The 23,076-nt window shown below is 40.4% G+C and overlaps 1 protein-coding gene and 1 pseudogene across 1 annotated transcript in view; one reads left to right on the forward strand and one right to left on the reverse strand.

Moving 5' to 3' along the window:
- FSIP1 (fibrous sheath interacting protein 1) overlaps positions 1–23,076 on the reverse strand; it is a 193,352-nt gene that overhangs the window by 82,900 nt on the left and 87,376 nt on the right. The gene's annotated exons all lie outside the window — the stretch shown is intronic.
- Positions 2,355–3,265, forward strand: LOC132489372 (cyclin-dependent kinase 4-like; annotated as a pseudogene).

Below are 23,076 nucleotides of genomic sequence, written 5' to 3' on the forward strand. Positions count from 1 at the left end.
TTTTACTTTGAAAAAAAAAGGCAGCTAAAAATATAAAACCCCACACGTTTGCTTTTAACACTGCTTGTGAACTAAAACCTATAATGTGAATTTGACATCTATTAATGGTTTGCTCAAAGAAACTGAGACTATGTTTCAACAGAAAGCAGCACTCTGAGCTCCCACCACAACCCATGGCATTCTCACTGCTTCCCAGGAAGGGGGCAAGCAGGGAGGCCATGCACTCCGAGGCTCCCTGGATGAGGGCTTGCTTTCACAGGGTTCTCTGCATCGCTGTACTGTCTCCAGACTCAAGAATACAGAAACAAATTCTTTGGAATTTAGCCCCCGGGGAGGCAAGCAAATTATGTTAACCACATGCAAACATTTATATTACTCTCTGGTTTGTTTCCATGACCTTCCAAAATAAATTGCAATTTAAAATCAGATCTTAGAGGACTACATATGACAAGACATCCATATCATTTTCTTGCCTCATGAAAGGACCAAATTAGTGAAAATAATTACTTAATATCATTTAAATCTGAATACTCTAATCACAGATGTGTTTATATTAAAATAAATGTTTGTTTCTTAAAATACAATTTATCCCCAAACTCTTCTGCTATAAATTAAATATGCCAAGCACAGATGGAGGAAGTAGATGCCTAGAAGTGGCCAAGAGATAAAAGGTCCTGGTCCAGTACAGGCAAGGAAAAAGAACAAAACCAAATATATGTACATAGATGGGGGTAGAAGTAAAGTATATAAGCAGCAGAGGCATGGTTGCTCACTGGGTGGGTTCTCAGGGAGCAGGTCAACAGAAGTTAATTGGGTGGTTAACAGCCCAAATAGCCAACTGATTTCCAGTATAAATATCAGCCCAAACACAAGTCTACATGTTCTCTGCTAGTTGATCCCTTATTAGACATCTCCAGTTGGAACTTCAAAACTTGACGTAAACCTCAATCAAGTAGGTTTATCATGGGAACGCAAGACTAGTTCAATAGGCAAAAACCAACCAATGTAATCTACCAGAGTAGCAGTCTACTGGAAAAATGATAAAAAATAATAATAACAATCACATCAATTGATATAGAAAAGCATTTGAAAAATTTAACATCCATTCTTGATTTTAAAACTCTCTCAGCAAAGCAGGAATAAAAGAGAACTTCTTCAACCAGATAAAACCTGCAGCTAAAATCATACTTAATGGTAAAAGATTGAACGCTTTCATCCCAAAATTAAAAACAAAGCAGAAATGTCCACTCTCACCACCCCTATTCAAAACTGTACTGGAAGTTCTTGCCAGTGTAAGAAAAAAAGGCAAGAAGAAGAAATAAAAGGTATACAAGATTGGAAATTAAAAATAAAACTATTCCTATTCACAGACAAGATGAATGACTATGGAGAAAGCCCCATGGTACCAGGAAGGAAACAAAAAAAACCCTCCTGGAACTAAGAAGTGATTTTTAGCAAGTTCACTGGATAAAAGTCAACACACAAAAATTAATCATATTTATATATATACTAGCATGGTACAACTAGATCCCAAAAAAACATACCATTTATAATAGTTCCAAAAAACTAAATACTTAAGTATAAATCTAAAAATGTATGTATAGGATCTATATACTGAAACTGCAAAATGCTGCTGAAAGAAATCAAAGAAGAATTAAATAAATAGAAAGCTGTACCATGTTGATGGATTGGAAGATTCAACATAATAAAGATGTCTGTTCTCACCAAAATATCTATAAATTTGTGCAACCTCAATCAAAATCCTAGCATGATTCTCTATACATATAGACAAGCTGATTCTAAAATTTATATGAAAAGACAAAAAAGAACTAGGATAGCCAAAATAATTTTTATAAAAGAAAAATAAAATTAGGGAAATCACATGACCTGATTTGAAGACTTACCATAAAGCTGCAGTAATTAAGACAGTGCAGTACTGGCAAAGGGATAGACACAATAGAGCAACAGAACAGAATAAAGAGTCCAGTAATAGATCCACACATATATGGCCAGGTTATATTTGAAAAGAGTGTAAAAATAATTCAATGGAAAAAAAACAGTCCTCAGCAAATGGTGTTGGAACAAATGGACACCCATATGCAAAAACAAAAGAACCTTGACCTAAACCTTATGCCTTTGATAAAATTTAACTGAAGGTCTATGGTCGGCCCCATAGCGGCCAGCTGCCCCGGACCAAGCTCAAGTGTATGGCGCCACAAGAACCGGCTCCAAGGCCCCAATAACAGGCTGCCCCCGCAGCTCCAGACACGGGGTGAGGCTCATACCACCCGAACTGTGGAAGGAATTTCAGTGGTAGGAGTCTCTGTGATTGTAGGGTCTCCTCTGGTCTGAGAATGGCTACCCCTCGAAATGAGCCAGTGGCTGAGATTGGTGTTGGTGCCTATGGGACGGTGTATAAGGCCCATGATCCCCACAGTGGCTACTCTGTGGCCCTCAAGAGTGTAAGAGTCCCCAGTGGAGGAGGTGCTAGAGGAGGCCTTCCCATCAGCACAGTTCATGGGGTGGCTTATTGTGGCAGCTGGAGTCTTCTGAGCATCCCAGTGTTGTCTGGCTAATGGACGTCTGTGCCACAGCCTGAACTGACCGGGAGACCAAAGTGACCCTGGTGTTTGAGCATGTGGACCAAGACCTAAGGACATATTTGGACAAGGCACCCCCACTAGGCTTGCCAGTGGAGACCATCGAGGATCTGATGCACCAGTTTCTAAGAGGCCTAGATTTCCTTCATGCCAACTGCATCATTCACCAAGACCTGAAGCCAGAGAACATTCTGGTGACGAGTGGTGGAACAGTCAAGCTGGCTGACTTTGGCCTGGCCAGAATCTATAGCTACCAGATGGCACTTACACCTGTTGTTGCTACACTCTGGTACCATGCTCCAGAAGTTCTTTTGCAGTCTACGTATGCAACCCCTGTGGACATGTGGAGCGTTGGCTGTATCTCCACAGAGATGTTTCGTCGAAAGCCTCTCTTCTGTGGAAACTCTGAAGCTGACCAGTTAGACAAAATCTTTGACCTGACTGGACTGCCCCCAGAGAATGACTGGCCCCGAGATGTGTCTCTAACCCCAGGAGCCTTTTCCCTCAGAGGGCCCCGCGCAGTGCAGTCAGTGGTATCTGAGATGGAGGAGTCTGGAGCACAGCTGCTGCTGGAGATGCTGACTTTTAACCCACACAAGTGAATCTCCGCCTTCCGAGCCCTGCAGCACTCTTATCTACATAAGGCAGAAGGTAACCCAGAGTGAGCCACGGAATAGCTGCAACAGAACCAAGAGAAGAGAAGCCAATATTCCCTTCCTTTGAACATTTGAGGTGGAGAGCCCCCCACTAAGAAGGCAACCTCTGCCTTCATCTCTGAGGCTATGGAGACTCCCCCAACTTTTTACAGAGAATATTTTGCTGCCTTAATGACATTCCCCTCCCACCCCTCCCTTTGAGGCTTATCCTTCTCCTGCCCCCTCTGTGTCCTTACACCAAGGGGTATGTCCCTTGTTTTTCCCCTTCCCTATACCTTGATATTGGGATCCTTTTTTATACAGGAAAAAGAATGAAACAAAACAAAACAAAATTAACTCAAAATGGATCATATATCTAGTGTTAAAATGTAAAGCTATAAAACTTTTCAAAGAAAGCATAAAAGAAAATCTTCATGACCCGGGGTTAGGCAGATTTCTAGACATGACACCAAAAGAAGAAAACAATAAATTAAAACTACCGCAAAATTAAAATTTTCTGCTCTGCAAAAGACACTGTTAAGAGAATGAAAAGACAAGCCAACAAAGTGGAAGAAAATATTTTGCAAAAAAGATAAATCAGTCCTTTATCTGATAATGGACTTGGAAACAGAATATTTAAAGAACTCTCAAACCTCAACAGTAAGAAAATAAACAGCCCAACTTAAAAAAAAAGGGCAAAAGACAAACATTTCACCAAAGGGGATGTATACATGGCAAATAGGCTCATGAAAATACATTCAACATCATTAGCCACAGGAAAATGCAAATTAAAACAATGATGATATACCACTACACACCTACTAGAATGGCTAAAATTTTAAATTCTAACAATGCCAAGTGCTGGAAAGACTATGGAACAATTCAAACAATCATATATGACTGAAGGGAAATGCAAAATATATAGCCACTGTGGTAAACAGTTTTTGCAGTTTCTTCTAAAGGTAAACATATGCTTACCAAACAACTCAGCAATTCACTTTTGAGGAGAAATGAAAATTGATGTTCACACAAAAACCTGGATACAAAGTTTATAACAGTTCTATTCATTACTGCCAAAAATTGGAAATAGCCCAAATATCCTTCAACAGATAAACAGACAAACTATGGTACATCCATACAATGGAAAACTATTCAATGTATTTCATACAATGGAATATAGCAATAAAAGGGAAAGAACTATAGATACATGCAACTTGAATGAATTTCAAAGGCATTATGCTGAGCAAAAGAAACCAGACACAAGAGTATATGCCACATTATTCCATTTATATGGTGTTCTCCTACAGATGTGGGAAGAGTGTAACTACAAAGGGATAGCATGGAGAGCTTGGGGAAGCAACGGAACTGTTCTGTATTCTTACATGTGTTAAAATTCGTGGGACCTTACACCAAAAAAGTCCATTTTTCTGTTTGTTAATTTAAACTTTAAAAAAACATAAATATCTTTGAGATAATTTAATATTAAGGAATTATTCTTAATTTTGTTAGGTGGATAATGGCACGGTGGTTATATTTCTATAAAACCCTTATCAATTAGAGACTCATACTGAGTATTTATGGGTGAAATGACATGATGTCTTGGATTTGCTTTAAAATAACTCCTATAGGCACAGGGTCAGGAAGGGGGTCACAGATATGATAAATGTTGAAGCTGAGGATGGGTAATGGGTAACTGGGTTTTCCTTAGACTCCTCTGACTACGTTGTTGTATGTGTTTAAAATTTTTCACAGTCAGTGGTTTTTTAACATAAAAATTTTGTGATGTTGAGCATGAGGAATCCAGAGGGCACACTGAGGCACATGGGGAAAATTATTTAAAAGGCTGGAGAACAAAAACTACAGCAGTGATTCTTGTCAGCCTCCCTCCCCACTGGATTCCCCAGTGCCAAGCACAGTGCCTGGCACATAGGACATAGTCCATAAATCGTTGCTCAATGAATGAAAAATGAATGATGAGCAAACAAGGGGAGAGCTTACTTTTTGTCCTTAGCCCTATAGAAGGACACAGCATCAAGAATCATAATTCTTTGTATTTAATTTTTGATAGTTTGATTAATATGTGTCTTGGCATGTTTCTCCTTGGATTTATCCTGTATGGGACTCTCTGTGCTTCCTGGACTTGACTATTTCCTTTCCCATATTAGGGAAGTTTTCAACTATAATCTCTTCAAATATGTTCTCAGTCCCTTTCTTTTTCTCTTCTTCTTCTGGGACCCCTATAATTCGAATGTTGGTGTGTTTAATGTTGTCCCAGAGGTCTCTGAGACTGTCCTCAATTCTTTTCACTCTTTTTTCTTTATTCTGATCTGTGAAAGTTATTTCCACTATTTTATCTTCCAGGTCATTTATCCATTCTTCTGCCTCAGTTATTCTGCTATTGATCCCATCTAGAGAATTTTTAATTTCATTTACTGTGTTGTTCATCACTGTTTGTTTGCTCTTTAGTTCTTCTAGGTCCTTGTTAAACATTTCTTGTATTTTCTCCATTCTATTTCCAAGATTTTGGATCATCTTTACTATCATTATTCTGAATTCTTTTTCAGGTAGACTGCCTATTTCCTCTTCATTTGTTAGTTCTGGTGGGTTTTTACCTTGCTCCTTCATCTGCTGTGTTTTTCACTGTCTTTTCATTTTGCTTAACTTACTGTATTTGGGGTCTCCTTTTCACAGGCTGCAGGTTCGTAGTTCCTCTTGTTTTTGGTGTCTGCCCCAGTGGCTAAGGTTGGTTCAGTGGGTTGTGTAGGCTTCCTGGTGGAGGGGACTAGTGCCTGTGTTCTGGTGGATGAGGCTGGATCTTGTCTTTCTGGTGGGCAGGTCCACGTCTGGTGGTGTGTTTTGGGGTGTCTGTGGCCTTATTATGATTTTAGGCAGCTTCTTTGCTAATGGGTGGGATTATGTTCCTGTCTTGCTAGTTGTTTGGCATGAGGTGTCCAGCACTGAAGCTTGCTCATCGTTGAGTAGAGCTGGGTCTTGGCATTGAGATGGAGATCTCTGGAAGATTTTTGCTATTTGATATTATGTGGAGCAGAGAGGTCTCTTGTGGACCAATGTCCACAAGACATTTGTGGCTCTCCCACCTCAGAGGCACAGCCCTGATGCCTTGCTGGAGCACCAAGAGCCTGTCATCCACACGGCTCAGAATAAAAGGAAGGAAAAAAAAGAAAGAAAGAAAGAAAGAAAGAAAGAAGATAAAATAAAATAAAGTTATTAAAATAAAAAATTATTAAAAAAAATTTTAAGTAATTTAAAAAAAGAAAGAAGAGAGCAACCAAACCAAAAAACAAATCCACCAATGATAACAAGTGCTAAAAGCTATACAAAAAAAAAAAAAAAAACACGGACAGACAGAACCCCAGGATAAATGGTGAAAGCAAAGCTATACAGACAAAATCACACACAGAAGCATACACATACCACTCACAAAAAGAGAAAAAGAGAAAAATATATATATATCATTGCTCCCAAAGTCCACCTCCTCAATTTGGGATGATTTGTTGTCTATTCAGGTATTCCACAGATGCACGTACATCAAGTTGGTTGTGAAGACTTACTCCGCTGCTCCTGAGGCTGCTGGGAGAGGTTTCCCTTTCTCTTTGTTTGCACAGCTCCCAGGTTTCAGCTTTGGATTTGGCTCTGCCTCTGTGTGTAGGTCGCCGGAGGGCGTCTGTTCTTTGCTCAGACAGGACGGGGTTAAAGGAGCAGCTGATTCAGGGGCTCTGGCTCACTCAGACCCGGGGGAGGGAGGGGTACGGAGTGCGGGGCGAGCCTGCGGCGGCAGAGGCCGAAGTGACAATGCAGCAGCCTGAGGTGTGCCGTGCCTTCTCCCGGGGAAGCTGTCCCTGGATCATGGGACCCTGGCAGTGGCGGGCTGCACAGGCTCCCGGAAGGGGAGGTGTGGATAGTGACCTGTGCTTGCACACAGGCTTCTTGGTGGCTGCATTAGCAGCAGCCTTAGCGTCTCATGCCCATCACCAGGGTCCGCACTGATAGCCGCGGCTCGCGCCCGTCTCTGGAGCTCCTTTAAGCGGCGCTCTTAATCCCCTCTCCTCACGCACCAGGAAACAAACAGGCAAGAAAAAGTCTCTTGCCTCTTTCGCAGCTCCAGACTTTTTCCCGGACACCCTTCCGGCTAGCTGTGGCGCATTAGCCCCTTCAGGCCATGTTCTGGCAGCCAACCCCAGTCCTCTCCCTGGGATCCAACCTCCAAAGCCAGAGCCTCAGCTCCCAGCCCACACCTTGTCCCGGCGGGTGAGCAGACAAGCCTCTTGGGCTGGTGAGTGCTGGTTGGCACCGATCCTCTGTGCAGGAATGTCTCCACTTTGCCCTCTGCACCCCAGTTGCTGTGCTCTCCTCTGTGGTTCGAAAGCTTCCCCCCTCCGCTCCCCGCAGTCTCTGTCCGCAAAGGGGCATCCTGGTGTGTGGAAACCTTTCCTCCTTCACAGCTCCCTCCCACTGATGCAGAAAATTATAAGACACTGATGAAAGAAATTAAGGATGACACAAACAGCTGGAGAGATATACCATGTTCTTGGATTGGAAGAATCAACATTGTGAAAATGACTATACTGCCCAAAGCAATCTACAGATTCAATGCAATCCCTACCAAACTACCACTGGCATTTTTCACAGAACTAGAACAAAAAATTTCACAATTTGTATGGAAACACAAAAGACCCTGAATAGCCAAAGCAATCTTGAGAAAGAAAAACCAAAATGGAGGAATCAGGCTCCCTGACTTCAGGCTATACTACAAAGCTACAATAATCAAGACAGTATGGTACTGGCACAAAAACAGAAATACAGATCAACAGAACAGGATACAAAGCCCAGAGATAAACCCACGCACATATGGTCACCTTATCTTTGATAAAGGAGGCAAGAATATACAGTGGAGAAAAGACAGCCTCTTCAATAAGTGGTGCTGGGAAAACTGGACAGCTACATGTAAAAGAATGAAATTAGAACACGCTCTAACACTATACACAAAAATAAACTCAAAATGGATTAAAGACCTAAATGTAAGGCCAGACACTATCAAACTCTTAGAGAAAACATAGGCAGAACACTCTATGACATAAATCACAGGAAGATCCTTTTTGACCCACCTCCTAGAGAAATGGAAATAAAAACAAAACTAAACAAATGGGACCTAATGAAACTTAAAAGTTTTTGCACAGCAAAGGAAAACTTAAACAAGGTGATAAGACAACCCTCAGAATGGGAGAAAATATTTGCAAATGAAGCAATGGACAAAGGATTTATCTCCAGAACATACAAGCAACTCATGCAGCTCAATATTAAAAACACAAACAACCCAATCCAAAAATGGGCAGAAGACCTAAATAGACATTTCTCCAAAGAAGATATACAGATTGCCAACCAACACATGAAAGGATGCTCAACATCACTAATCATTAGAGAAATTCAAATCAAAACTACAATGAAATATCAGCTCACACCAGTCAGAATGGCCATCATCAAAAAATCTACAAAGAATAAATGCTGGAGAGGGTGTGGAGAAAAGGGAACCCTCTTGCACTGTTGGTGAGAATGTAAATTGATACAGCCACTATGGAGAACAGTATGGAGGTTCCTTAAAAAACTAAAAATAGAACTACCATACAACCCAGCAATCCCACTACTGGGCGTATACCCTGAGAAAACCATAATTCAAAAAGAGTCATGTACCCCAATGCTCATTGCAGCTCTATTTACAATAGCCAGGACATGGACGCAACCTAAATGTCCATCGACAGATGAATGGATAAAGAAGATGTGGCACATATATACAATGGAATATTACTGAGCCATAAAAGGAAATGAAATTGAGTTATTTGTAGTGAGGTGGATGGACCTAGAGTCTGTCATACAGAGTGAAGTAAGTCAGAAAGAGAAAAACAAATACCATCTGTTAACACATATATATGGAATCTAAAAAAAAAAAGGTCATGAAAAACCTAGGGGCAGGACGGGAATAAAGACGCAGATCTACTAGAGAATGGACTTGAGGACATGGGGAGGGGGAAGGGTAAGCTGGGACAAAGTGAGAGAGTGGCATGGACATATATACACTACCAAATGTAAAACAGATAGCTAGTGGGAAGCAGTCGCATAGCACAGGGAGATCAGCTCGGTGCTCTGTGACCACCTAGAGGGGTGGGATAGGGAGGGTGGGAGGGAGAGAGATGCAAGAGGGAAGATATATGGGGATATATGTATATGTATAACTGATTCACTTTGTTATAAAGCAGAAACTAACACACAATTGAAAAGCAATTATACTCCAATAAAGTTGTTTAAAAAAAAAAAGAATCATAATTCTCCACAACTGAAATCTGAATAGGAAAACTGGCTTCAGATCTTTTTTTTTTTTTTTTGAAGTGTTCAAAACTCAGCTCTATTCCTATTTCCTCCCTTTCTAAAATATCCTAGCTCATACTGGTTTGTCTTTTGTGAACCATTCTAGTAAATGGTCCTATCAATTTCCTACTTGATAAAATACAGTGTGGAATTGTCCTCTTGTGTATGATGCCTACGCTTTGGCTTCCTCACCAGATGATGAGACGAGAACACCTGATGTGGGCTGAGTCCCCATATATCCAGGCACTGTCCTAAGAACTTTCCATTCAACCCTACAAGGTCAGTTCTTATTATCTCCACTCACAGAGGAAGAAACTGAGACAGAGAGAGGTCAAGTAACTTCTCAAAAGTCACACTACTAGTAAGGGGCAGAGCAGGGACTCAAATACAGACAATTTGGCTCCACACTTGTCTCAATACTGCCTCTTACTAGGACCTTGAGAATACAGATTCCATCATACGTACTTTTGTATTCTTCTCAGCAATGACCCCCATGCAGTAGACATTTTACAATCTAAGTGACTGGTGTATTATCTGGGCTGTCTTTGCAAATCTCAGAGAGCACCTTTCGGGAAGTTTTTAGCTAAAGTCTGCGTTGCTCTGAAGAGCTCTCCTGTTCTTTCTTTAATGTTTTATTTAATTCCACCATGAGAATTTCCTTGACAAAAAAAAAAAAAAAAAAAAAACGACTATTCATGTGTAATAAAGACAAAATGTTAGTACCTAATCAGATGTTAAGATTCTTTGTGCAAATACTGCCCAAAATAGATACCAAAACAATACTAATAAAGTAAAAATCATCCTGAGAAAATTTATTTTATAACCCAGTAAAAAAGTCCTTTACTGCAAACATTCCTCCCCAACCCCTAACTCCCTCCCCCCATCATACACACGAACAGAGGAACTTTCAAAGATTACTCGTCACTGAGGAGATAAAATACACCTCTGGGAATTTTGATCATTCTTAAGATCTCTATCACTAGCACTTTGTTTTGAAAAACTTCAATATTTGACACGATTCTGGATTACCTGTGGTTTAAGGGTAAAGAAAAGAAATTAGTACAGTCAGCTGTCTAATAGTACAGGCTATCATTCTAATGAGGTGTGTGCTTGCTGAACACAGCTAATCTGAAAAAAAAATTCTAAAAGATGAGTTTTCCCATTGATCTTTTTCTTCTATGGAATTATTCTAAAGACAGATTAATCCTAAAAGAAGAAGAAAGACTTTTAATGAAATTTCACCGCACCTGGCCATCATGCAGACTTCGGTTAGGTCCCACAATACACTCCAGACACACTACATGTCTTCTGTATGTTCACATGTAAGATCATTTCAACGAAATGGTAAAAAATCACGAAGCTATGATTTTCAAGTATAACTCAAATCTTGCTGGCATAATTAGTTAACACTAGCAAAAAGGATAACAAAAACCATCCAGCTAATAAAAGTTATTTTAAATAATGAATTTGGAGCAGGATAATTTTAGTGACCATAAAACAAAGGGAAAAACATTATCCTATCAAGACAACAATATGCTAATCGATACATCTTAAAGGGATTCTCAAGGAAACCCTAACTCTACCAAGCAACCCTCCACTGACTTCCAATTACCTCTGGCAAGAAAGAGAATACAGACACGAGGATGTGACCACTAGGTGGCACCTCCACACCATTTCTTTCATCTCAAAACCTTATTTCCTCCGTTATTATGGCTTTCACAAAATATTAGCAGTGCAAAATACAAAATCAGGTGCCTTACTTCAATAAAGAAAACAGACAAAAACAAATTTAGAAAGCACATTTTTAATTAAAAATGCTTCCTGTAACTTTATACATATAATGCTTTGGTTTACAGTCATCAAAGACTATCTCACACAACTGTAAATATGAATTAGTATTCTGTATCCCTCTCTCTTTGGTAACGTATCATTCCAATATCACAATATAGAATTGGGATGAATTTCTTTTCTTTTTTGCCATAAATACCTTTTAAGGCAAACTTCTGCATAAAAATCCCTGTGTGGGAGATTATCGGTTCAATATGGTGGATTAGAAAGACGTGCTCTCACTCCCTCTGTGAGAGCACCAGAATCACAACTAATTGCTGAAAATTCATCGACAGGAAGACACTGGAACTCACCAAAAAAGATACCCCACATCCAAAGACAAAGGAGAAGTCACAATGAGACGGTAGGAGGGGCACAATCACAATAAAATCAAATCCCATAACTGCTGGGTGGGTGACTCACAAACTGGAGAACACTTATACCACAGAAGTCCACCCACTGGAGTGAAGGTTCTGGGCCTCACGTCAGGCTTCCCAACCTGGGGGTCTGGCAACGAGAGGAGGAATTCCTACAGAATCAGACTTTGAAGGCTAGCAGGATTTGACTGCAGGACTTTGACAGGACTGGGGGAAACAGAGACTCCACTCTTGGAGGGCACACACAAAGTAATGTGCACATCAGGACCCAGGGGAAGGAGCAGTGACCATATAGGAGACCAAATCAGACCTACCTGCTAGCGTTGGAGGGTCTCCTGCAGGGATGGGGGTGGCTGTGTGTCACCGTGAGGACAAGGACACTGGCAGCAGAAGTTCTGGGAAGTACTCCTTGGCGTGAGCCCTCCCAGAGTCTGCCATTAGCCCACCAAAGAATCCAGGTAGGCTCCAGTGTTGGGTTGCCTCAGGCCAAACAACCAACAGGGAGGGAACCCAGCCCAACCCACCAGCAGACAAGCAGATTAAAGTTTTACTGAGCTCTGTCCACCACAGCAACAGCCAGCTCTACCCACCACCAGTCACTCCCAACAGGAAACGTGCACAAGCCTCATAGACAGCCTCATCCACCAGAGGGCAGACAGCAGAACAAGAAGAACTACAATCCTGCAGCTTGTGGAAAAAAAACTACATTAACAGAAAGATAGACAAGATGAAAAGGCAGAGGGCTATGTACCAGATGAAGGAACAAGATAAAACCCCAGAAAAACAACTAAATGAAAAGGAGATAGGTAATCTTCCAGAAAAAGAATTCAGAATAATGATAGTGAAGATGATCCAGGAACTCAGAAAAAGAATGGAGGCAAAGATCGAGAAGGTGCAAGAAATGTTTAACAAAGACCTAGAAGAATTAAAGAACAAACACCTAGAAGAATTAAAGTACAAACAAACAGATGAACAATATAATAAATGAATTGAAAGATACACTAGAAGGAATCAATAGCAGAATAACTGAGGAAGAAGAACAGTTAAGTGACCTGGAAGACAGAATGGTGCAACTCTCTGCCGTGGAATAGAATAAAGAAAAAAAATGAAAAGAAATGAAGACAGCCTAAGAGACCTCTGGGACCACATTAAACATAACAACATTCAAATTATAGGGGTCCCAGAAGAAGAAGAGAAAAAGAAAGGGACGGAGAAAATATTTGAAGAGATTATAGTTGAAAACTTTCCTAACATGTAAAAGGAAATAGCCACCCAAGTCCAGGAAGCGCAGACAGTCCCAGGCAGGATAAATCCAAGGAGAAACACACCAAGACACATAGTAATCAAATTGACAAAAATTAAAGAAAAATTATTGAAAGCAGCAAGGAAGAAACAACAAATAACATACAAGGGAACTCCCATAAGGTTAACAGCTGATTTCTCAGCAGAAACTCTACAAGCCAGAGGGGAGTGGCATGATATATGTAAAGTGATGAAAGAGAAGAACCTACAACCAAGATTACTCTACCCAGCAAGGATCTCATTCAGATTCGATGGAAAAATCAAAAGCTTTATAGCCAAACAAAAGCTAAGAGAATTCAGCACTACCAAACCAGCTCTACAACAAATGCTAAAGGAACTTCTCTAAGTGGGAAACACAAGAGAAGAAAAGGACCTACAAAAACAAACCCAAAACAATTAAGAAAACGGTAATAGGAACATAAATATCGATAATTACCTTAAATGTGAATGGATTAAATGCTCCAACCAAAAGACACAGGCTTGCTGAATGGATACAAAAACAAGACCCATATATATGCTGTCTACAAGAGACCCACTTCAGACCTAGGGACACATACAGACTGAAAGTGAGGGGATGGAAAAAAGATATTCCATGCAAATGGAAAACAAAAGAAAGCTGGAGTAGTAATACTCATATCAGATAAAATAGACTTTAAAATAAAGAATGTTACAAGAGACAAGGAAGGACACTACATAATGATTAAGGGATCATCCAAGAAGATATAACAATTGTAAATATATATGCACCCAACATAGAAGCACCTCAATACATAAGGCAACTGCTAAGTGCTATAAAAGAGGAAATTGACAGTAACACAATAATAGTGGGGGACTTTAACACCTCACTTACACCAATGGACAGATCACTCAAAAAGAAAATTAATAAGGAAACCCAAGCTTTAAATGACACAATAGACCAGATAGATTTAATTGGTATTTATAGGACATTCCATCCAAAAACAGCAGATTACACTTTCTTCTCAAGTGCACATGGAACATTCTCCAGGATAGATCACATTGTGGGTCACAAATCAAGGCTCAGTAAATTTAAGAAAACTGAAATCATATCTAGCATCTTTTCTGACCACAATGCTACAAGATTAGAAATCAGTTACAGGGAAAGAAACAAAAAAACACAAACACATGGAGGCTAAACAATATGTTACTAAATAACCAAGAGATTCACTGAAGAAATCAAAGAGGAAATCAAAAAATACCTAGAGACAACTGACAACGAAAACACGATGATCCAAAACCTATGGGATGCAGCAAAAGCACTTCTAAGAGGGAAATTTATAGCAATACAAGCCTACCTCAAGAAACAAGAAAAATCTCAAATAAACAATCTAAACTTACATCTAAAGGAACTAGAGAAAGAAGAACAAACAAAATCCAAAGTTAGTAGAAGGAAATAAATCATAAAGATCAGAGCAGAAATAAATGCAACAGAAACAAAGAATACAATAGCAAAGATCAAGAAAAGCAAAAGCTGGTTCTTTGAGAAGATAAACAAAATTGATAAAACATTAGCCAGACTCATCAATAAAAAGAGGGAGAGGACTCTAATCAATAAAATTAGAAATCAAATAGGACAAGTTACAACAGACACTGAAGAAATACAAAGCATCCTAGGAGACTACTACAAGCAGCTCTATGCCAAAAAAATGGACAACATGGAAGAAATTGACAAATTCTTAAAAAGGTATAACCTTCCAAGACTGAACCAGGAAGAAATAGAAAATATGAACAGACCAATCACAAGTAATAAAATTGAAACTGTGACTAAGAATCTTCCAACAAACAAAAGTCCAGGACCAGATGGCTTCACAGGTGAATTCTACCTAACATTTAGAGAACAGCTACCACCAGCCTTCTCAAACTCTTCCAAAAAATTGCAGAGGAAGGAACACTCCAAAACTCATTCTATGAGGCCACCATCACCCTGATACCAAAACCACATAAAGATACTACAAAAAAAGAAAATTATAGACATCACTGATGAATATAGATGCAAAAATCCTCAACAAAATACTAGCAAACAGAGTCCAACAACACATTGAAAGGATCATACACCATGATCAAATGAGATTTATCCCAGGGATGCAAGGATTCTTCAGTATATGCAAATCAATCATTGTGATACACCATATTAACAAATTGAAGAAGAAAAACCATATGATCATCTCAACAGATGCAGAAAAAGCTTTTGACAAAATTCAACAACAATTTATGATAAAAGCTCTCCAGAAAGTGGGCATAGAAGGAACCTACCTCAACATAGTAAAGGCCATATATGACAAACTCACAGCAAACATCATTCTCAACAGTGAAAAACTGAAAGCATTTCCTCTAAGGACAGGAACAAGACAAGGATGTCCACTCTCACCACTATTATTCAACATAGTTTTGTAAGTCCTAGCCATGGCAATCAGAAGAGAAAAAGAAATAAAAGGAATACAAATTGGAAAAGAAGTAAAACTGTCACTGTTTGCAGATGACATGATACTATACACAGAGAATCCTAAAGATGTCACCAGAAAACTACTAGAGCTAATCAATGAATTTGGTAAAGTTGCAGGATACAAAATTAAGGCACAGAAATCTTGCATTCCTATATACTAATGATGAAAAATCTGAAGGGAATTTAAGAAAACACTCCCATTTACCAATGCAACGAAAAGAATAAAATACTTAGGAATAAACCTACCTAGTGAGACAAAAGACCTGTATGCAGAAAACTATAAGACACTGTGAAAGAAATTAAAGATGATACTAACAGATGGGAAATATACCATGTTCTTGGATTGGAAGAATCAATATTTTGAAAATGACTATACTACCCAAAGCAATCTACAGATTCAATTTAACCCCTATCAAATTGCCAATGGCATTTTTTTACAGAACAAGAACAAAAAAATCTTAAAATGTGTATGGAGACACAGAAGACCCCAAACAGCCAAAGCAGTCTCGAGGGAAAAAAGCAGAGCTGGAGGAATCAGACTCCCTGACTTCAGACTATACTACATAGCTACAGTAATCAAGACAATATGGTACTGGCACAAAAACAGAAATATAGATCAATGGAACAGGATAGAAAGCCCAGAGATAAACTCACTCACCTATGGTCAACTAATCTGTGACAAAGGAGGCAAAGATATACAATGGAGAAAAGACAGTCTCTTCAATAACTGTTGCTGGGAAAACTGGACAGCTATGTGTAAAAGAATGCAATTAGTACACTCCCTAACACCATACACAAAAATAAACTCAAAATGGATTAGAGACCTAAATGTAAGACTGGACACTATAAAACTCTTAGAGGAAAACATAGGAAGAACACTCTTTGACATAAATCACAGCAAGATCTTTTTTGATCCACCTCTTAGAGTAATGGAAATAAAAACTAAAATAAACAGATGGGACCTAATGAAGCTTAAAATCTTTTGCACAGCAAAGGAAACTACAAATAAGATGAAAAGACAACCATCAGAACGGGAGAAAATATTTGCAAATGAATCAGCAGACAAAGGATTAATCTCCAAAATATATAAACACCTCATTCAGCTCAATATTAAAAAAACAAACAACCCAATCCAAAAATGGGCAGAAGACCTAAATAGACATTTCTCCAAAGAAGATATACAGATGGCCAAGAAGCACATGAAAAGCTGCTCAACATCACTAATTATTAGAGAAATTCAAATCAAAACTACAATGAGATATCAGCTCACACCAGTCAGAATGGCCATCATCAAAAAATCTAGAAACAATAAATGCTGGAGAGGGTGTGGAGAAAAGGGAACCCTCTTACACTGTTGGTGAGAATGTAAATTGATACAGCCACTATGGAGAACAGTATGGAGGTTCCTTAAAAAACTAAAAATAGAACTACCATATGACCCAGCAATCCCACTACTGGGCGTATACCCTGAGAAAACCATAATTCAAAAAGACACATGCACCCCAATGTTCACTGCAGTGCTATTTACAACAGCTAGGTCATGGAAGCAACCTAAATGCCCATCAACAGACAAATGGATAAAGAAGATGTGGTACATATATACAGTGGAATATTACTCAGCCATAAAAAGGAATGAAATTGGGTTATTTGTAGAGACATGGATGGATCTAGAGACTATCATACAGAGTAAAGTAAGCCAGAAAGAGAAAAACAAATATCGTATATTAATGCATATATGTGGGATCTAGAAAAGGTACAGATGAACCGGTTTGCAGGGCAGAAATTGAGACACAGATGTAGAGAACAAACGTATGGACACCAAGGGGGGAAAGTGGCAGAGGTGTGATGGTGGGATGAATTGGGAGATTGACATATATACACTGATATGTATAAAATGGATAACTAATAAGAACCTGCTGTATAAAAAAATAAAATAGGGCCTCCCTGGTGGCGCAGTGGTTGAGAGTCCGCCTGCCGATGCAGGGGATACGGGTTCGTGCCCCGGTCTGGGAGGATCCCATATGCCGCGGAGCGGCTGGGCCCATGAGCCATGGCCGCTGGGCCTGCGTGTCCGGAGCCTGTGCTCCGCAACGGGGGAGGCCACAACAGTGAGAGGCCCGCGTACCGAAAAAAAATAAATAAATAAAATAAAATAAAATAAAATAAAATAAAACTCAAAAATTCAAAAAAAAAAAAGATCATTTACTTAGACTGTTAGGACCTGACCCATTCCAGATTAATATTTCTTACTTTAGGTATCTTAACTCCAAAAGAGTGCAATGATTTACAAAAGACATTTTAGTCTGACAGTTTTGGTATATAATATGAGATGTCAAGTATGATAAGAAATAAACAAATTTAATATGTAAAAAAAAAAAAATCCTCCCTGGTTGGGACACATAGTTTTTCGAGGCAGGAGCCTGCTGTGTCCCCTTTTGCCTGGCAAAGCAATAATGCTATCCTTTTCTACTTCACCTCCAAAACAAAAAAACAAACAAACAAAAACCCAGCATTACATTAGGCTCTCAGGGTTGGATTCAGATGGTTTGCAGTAGAGTTTTTCCAATGATTTAGAAATTCCTATCTTGGTCCAATCTAAGAGATCCTTGGAGGAAGTTACCATGTGCAAAGGGCACAATTTCATGTTAGCTGAGACTTGAACGGATCCATGAAAAAGGCCTTTTTCTAAACAGAACAGGGCACAATCCTGCCCTATTGTTCTGCCATGCCCTAATCCAAGCCCCAGGAGACCTGCACTGCATGAGGACAGAAGGACATGCTCATCAGCAGGGCAGGAAAGGGCACCATAGAGCCAGACCACAGGCAAGAGAAGAGTTATCCAAAGCCCACTGCCACTCACTCCAGGCCACCTGTGGAGAGAACAGAGCTCCTGAATCTACTTGCCTCCTGATGAGAAAGATGGATGAAACAGTGAGAAAGAGGAAGGAGGGGGGACCCGGCCAGGCCTCTTCCCATGCCATATAAGTCACTCCCACACAACTCCAGCCAGTGGAAGAAAGAAAGAGAAAAACGGCATACAGTCACACATGAAAGCTTCAGCCCTAGAAAATGTGGCCTAGTCAGGGTTTCAAAGTAAAACAGCATTCCTCCTCTTTGGGAATGGAGTAACTTGCCCTAGATTGCAAGATGGAGCAGGCAAGAGGCCTTGAATTCAGCCTTGAGGACAAATCTATCTAGCATGATTTCAGAGGTCCTTGGGGAGGTTTCATTCCTACCAAACACTTAGCCTCCAAATTCATTCTTCATTTCACAAAATTAATAGACTCTACCATTGCCAGGCATGGGCCAGGTATCAGGTAAATTCATTCTGAAATGAATAAGTAAGACATAGTCCCTGTCCACAGCCTCATGGGAAAAACAGACATGTGGAGAGAAAAGCTTGACAAAGCATGTGACATTTCAATAAGCCTTTAAGGATGAGAAAGTGAAAAGCAGCGGGAAGAATAAACTGTGCTAAGCACTCACATGAAAAAGCTTTGTATGTTTGGAAAATGGCTAGGAGTTCATAGCAGTGGGTACACTGGAAAGACAGGGAGCTACTGCAAGAGATGAGCCGGAAGAGAGGCTCTGAGCAGGGAGTGAAGGTCCATACACACCCAGCCAAAGAATCTGGATTTTATCGTAAAGGTTACAGGGCCACTATAAGATGTTACGCAGGGGACTTCCCTGGTGGTCCAGTGGTTAAGACTCCAAGCTCCCAATGCAGGGGGCCCGGGTTCAATCCCTGGTAGGGGAACTAGATCCCACATGCCAGAACTAAGACCTGGTGCAGTCAAATAAATAAATAAATATTTTAAAAAAAAAAATGTTAAGCAGGAATGTAACATACCATATTTGCACTCTAGAAAGATCTTTTTTTGGGGGGGGGCGGTACACGGGGTTGTCACTGTTGTGGCCTCTCCCGTTGCGGAGCACAGGCTCCGGACGCACAGGCTCAGCGGCCATGGCTCACACAGGCCCAGCCGCTCCGCAGCATGTGGGTTCTTCCCGGACTGGGGCACAAACCCGCGTCCCCTGCATCGGCAGACGGACTCTCAACCACTGCGCCACCAGGGAAGCCCTAGAAAGATCATTCTTGTAGCAGTGTGGAAATGGCCTGGAGAGACTGGCCATTTAATGTGGTGAAGCAGAGAAGAAGGACTGGAAAGAAAATGAGGAGGAAGAATCTCCTGATATGGCTCCCTTCACAACTGTGGGTAAAGAATACAGTCCCATCTCTTACTTTTCCATTCATTGTTTCTGATATCCCATCAGCCACAGTATTAGCAGCAACTTCACTATCTCCCTCTAGAAGCTACTCCCCAATCCCTAACCCCAAATTGTTCAGAACGTTTGTGGCCTGTCCTGCTTCCAAATGACAGCCTGAAAGAAACTGGAAAGTCTAATCAGTTTAAGACGGGTCCAGATTTCTAGCTGCCATGGATCCTGGTAAAGCCACAAATGTGCCATTTTTGTTCACTGTTGCCATGAACCCTGATGTAGATCCCTGCACAGAGTACAGCAGTGCCTCACACAAGGGACCCCAGGGCGTTGCTGTTTTACCTTCACTCACATACTCTGTCCAAGGACCGGTGCTGTGCCACGGACCCAAGCTCAGCCATCAGAACCTCCTCCACGAGCTTCCAAAAGCCCTAACGTTAAGCCTGGGTCACCAAGTCAACCTCCTCCTTCCTCCATGCTGAGTTTCCCTTTGGACCCCCCGGAATTCTTTCCTCACGAGGGACCTCACCTGGGGCAACACCAATCCATCAGAGAGGTTTTGGTAAAAGTGAATCGAAAGAGAAAGGGGTTAGAGTCTGGTTCCCTTCCCTCCCGGACACTCGCTGGTCCTTGTGCCGGCCATCTGCAGTGCACACGAAAGGATACTAACAGTGGCGATGTTGTCCAGCCACAAATTTCCTGTCACTCTTCTCCCAGAATAGTGGTTACTTATTTGCCTTATCTTTGCATAATTAATAGGGTCCAGTCAAGTGTTTAGGAAAGGGAGACTTTCTACGTCCACCTAAAGAGCAATGTGCCTGAACAATTCACCCAAGTTAAAAAAGAAAAGAGAGAGTAGAAGATGTGAAGTGTCTAGCCTTGGTGACTAGGTAGACGGTGTTCAACTGCCCCTGCCCTGAGTCTCATCAACAAGCAGCACCTACACAGGATGCCTTTGGACAAATTGGAAAAGGTGCCCCTCCAGGAAGAAGCAACCTCACTGAGGTGCTTGGCCAGTGACTAGAGCCTTTCACGTAAAGAGAAAGTCTCTCCCTTATCATGGTGATCATTGTGTGATGTATGGAAATATTGAAACACTATCTTGTGCACCAGGAACTAACACAGTGTTGTAGATCAATTATACTTCAAAAACAAACAAACTCACAGAAAAAGAGATCAGACTTGTAGTTACCAGAGGTGGACTGGGGGGAGAGGGGGGACTGGATGAAGGCAGTCAAAAGGTACAAACTTCCAGTTATAAGATAAAGAAGTACTAGGGTTGTAACAACATGACAAATACAATTAACACTGCTGCATATTATATATGAAGGTTTTTAAGTGAGTAAATCCTAAGAGTTCTCATCACAAGGAAACAATATTTTTTCTTTTTCTTTTGTGTCTATATGAGATGATGGATGTTCACTAAACTTCTTGTGGTAATCATTTCACGATGTATGCAAACCAAATCACTATGCTGCACACCTTAAACGTATACAGTGCTGCATGTCAATTATATCTCAATAAAACTGGAAGAAAAAGAGAGAAAGTCTCCCCTTCCTCCAGGTGAACTCAGCAGGTGCCAATAAGAAGGACTTAGCAAATGGAGCCCAGTGGATTTCAGCCCCTTCCTGTCCCTTAGCCAGTGATCTCTGAGCAGTGCCCAGTGACCAAGTAGCTCTGCCTGAGATTGCCATGGTTGAACACTCTCCTTCAAGAAGTTTAGTTCCAGGATGAGTCTCTGACCTTGAAAAGTCAAGGTCATTTCCACCCAGTCTCATCTATTAAAGAGGAGAAATCCCAATGAGGTAAGATAGCAGAAAGGATCAACTGGTGTAGTTTTTTCATGGGGGGAGGGGGGGATACTGGACAGGAAGTTGATATATCTCTCAACTGCTGTGGTTCTTACCCAGCCCTACTGTGAAGACAGAAAGTCTCTGTAGTTCTCTTAACCACTCTGAATAGCCGGTTCTCAAGGGGATAGTCATCAGACTATCTTCTTTATAATTTTCTAATGATGCTTAAAACCCTATGATACATATTTTTTAAAGCATAATTGCTTTAAGAAACCAGAATAGCCGAAGAATAAAAACTATGGTTTCTTACTTTATGGTGTGAGTAAAATGTAAAATTTTGCAGAATGTTCAAAGGTGGTTCTCTTTAAGTGGTACAAATTGTGATGATTTTCTACCAAGGCTGATAAAAATACAAATAAAGAACGCTGATAGGAAGGATCATTTCATCAGGAACTTTATAAGTATGTAAGCTTAACAGTGGGGGGAACCTCCAGTCAATAAGCAGCATACAGTGGGAGGAAAGAACTCCCCAAAGCCCGATGAGTCTTCCATTCTATGCTACCAACTAACTGTGTGGCCTGCAGCATTCACCTCATATGAATCCCTAAATCACCCATGTTGAGGGTAATTTAAACAACAAACAAGATAATTTACATGGGAAATGCTTTGCAGTTATAAACCATTATTCATCTGTATTATAATTATGTCCCTACAAATTGTGGTTATTTGTTCACATCCCAAATCTACCTAAGCATCAAACACCATTTTACACATTTTAAAAGGACATTATAAAGTTTTGAATTACACTCTGGCTAGAAGAAAATACCGAGCTCTTTAGGAAAAAAAAAAAATAATAATAATAATAATGCATCATCCACATCTTCAAGTCCTAAAGGGTCTAACCCCATCACATAACACAGCAAAGCCTGTTATCCCATAAAAGGAAAGTATTAAACCCTCAATTTAAGGACTAGTTACAACTGATTAAAGTAAGGATACTTATAATTTAGTGTGTAAGAATGTATGCTGAAATATAATTAGTGCCTCTGAATTAAAGCAGGATGGATTAGGCTAATTCATGGAATACTGTTGGAGAGACGACACTGGGTTAAAAAGAAAAAAAAAAGAGAGAAAAAAAGAAAGAATGATCCTTGTGTTTGCACAGCAGCTAAGCAGCTTTATGTTCCTCTAATCAATCTGAATGGAAAGAAAGGGGAGGTGGAGCCCTCTCCATCGCATGGGCCCCCATTCTGCCTGCTTGGCACTGCAGCCCTCGCAAAGTGGGTATAAGCAGAAGGGGCCGGGCTTTGTGCCCTCCGCTCATTTCCCAGCTTAATTTATATGGTAATTAGAGCTCTGCTGCCAGAAGGGAGAGCATCTGCCAAAAGTAAAGTCCTCACAATAACAAAACTGACATCTGCTGTGATGCCGCCAAAATGCTGAATAAGAAATTTCTTTTATCTCCTTTTGAAGCCATAA

This window comes from Mesoplodon densirostris, chromosome 4 (genome assembly GCF_025265405.1).
Source record: "Mesoplodon densirostris isolate mMesDen1 chromosome 4, mMesDen1 primary haplotype, whole genome shotgun sequence".
NCBI lineage: Eukaryota > Metazoa > Chordata > Mammalia > Artiodactyla > Ziphiidae > Mesoplodon > Mesoplodon densirostris.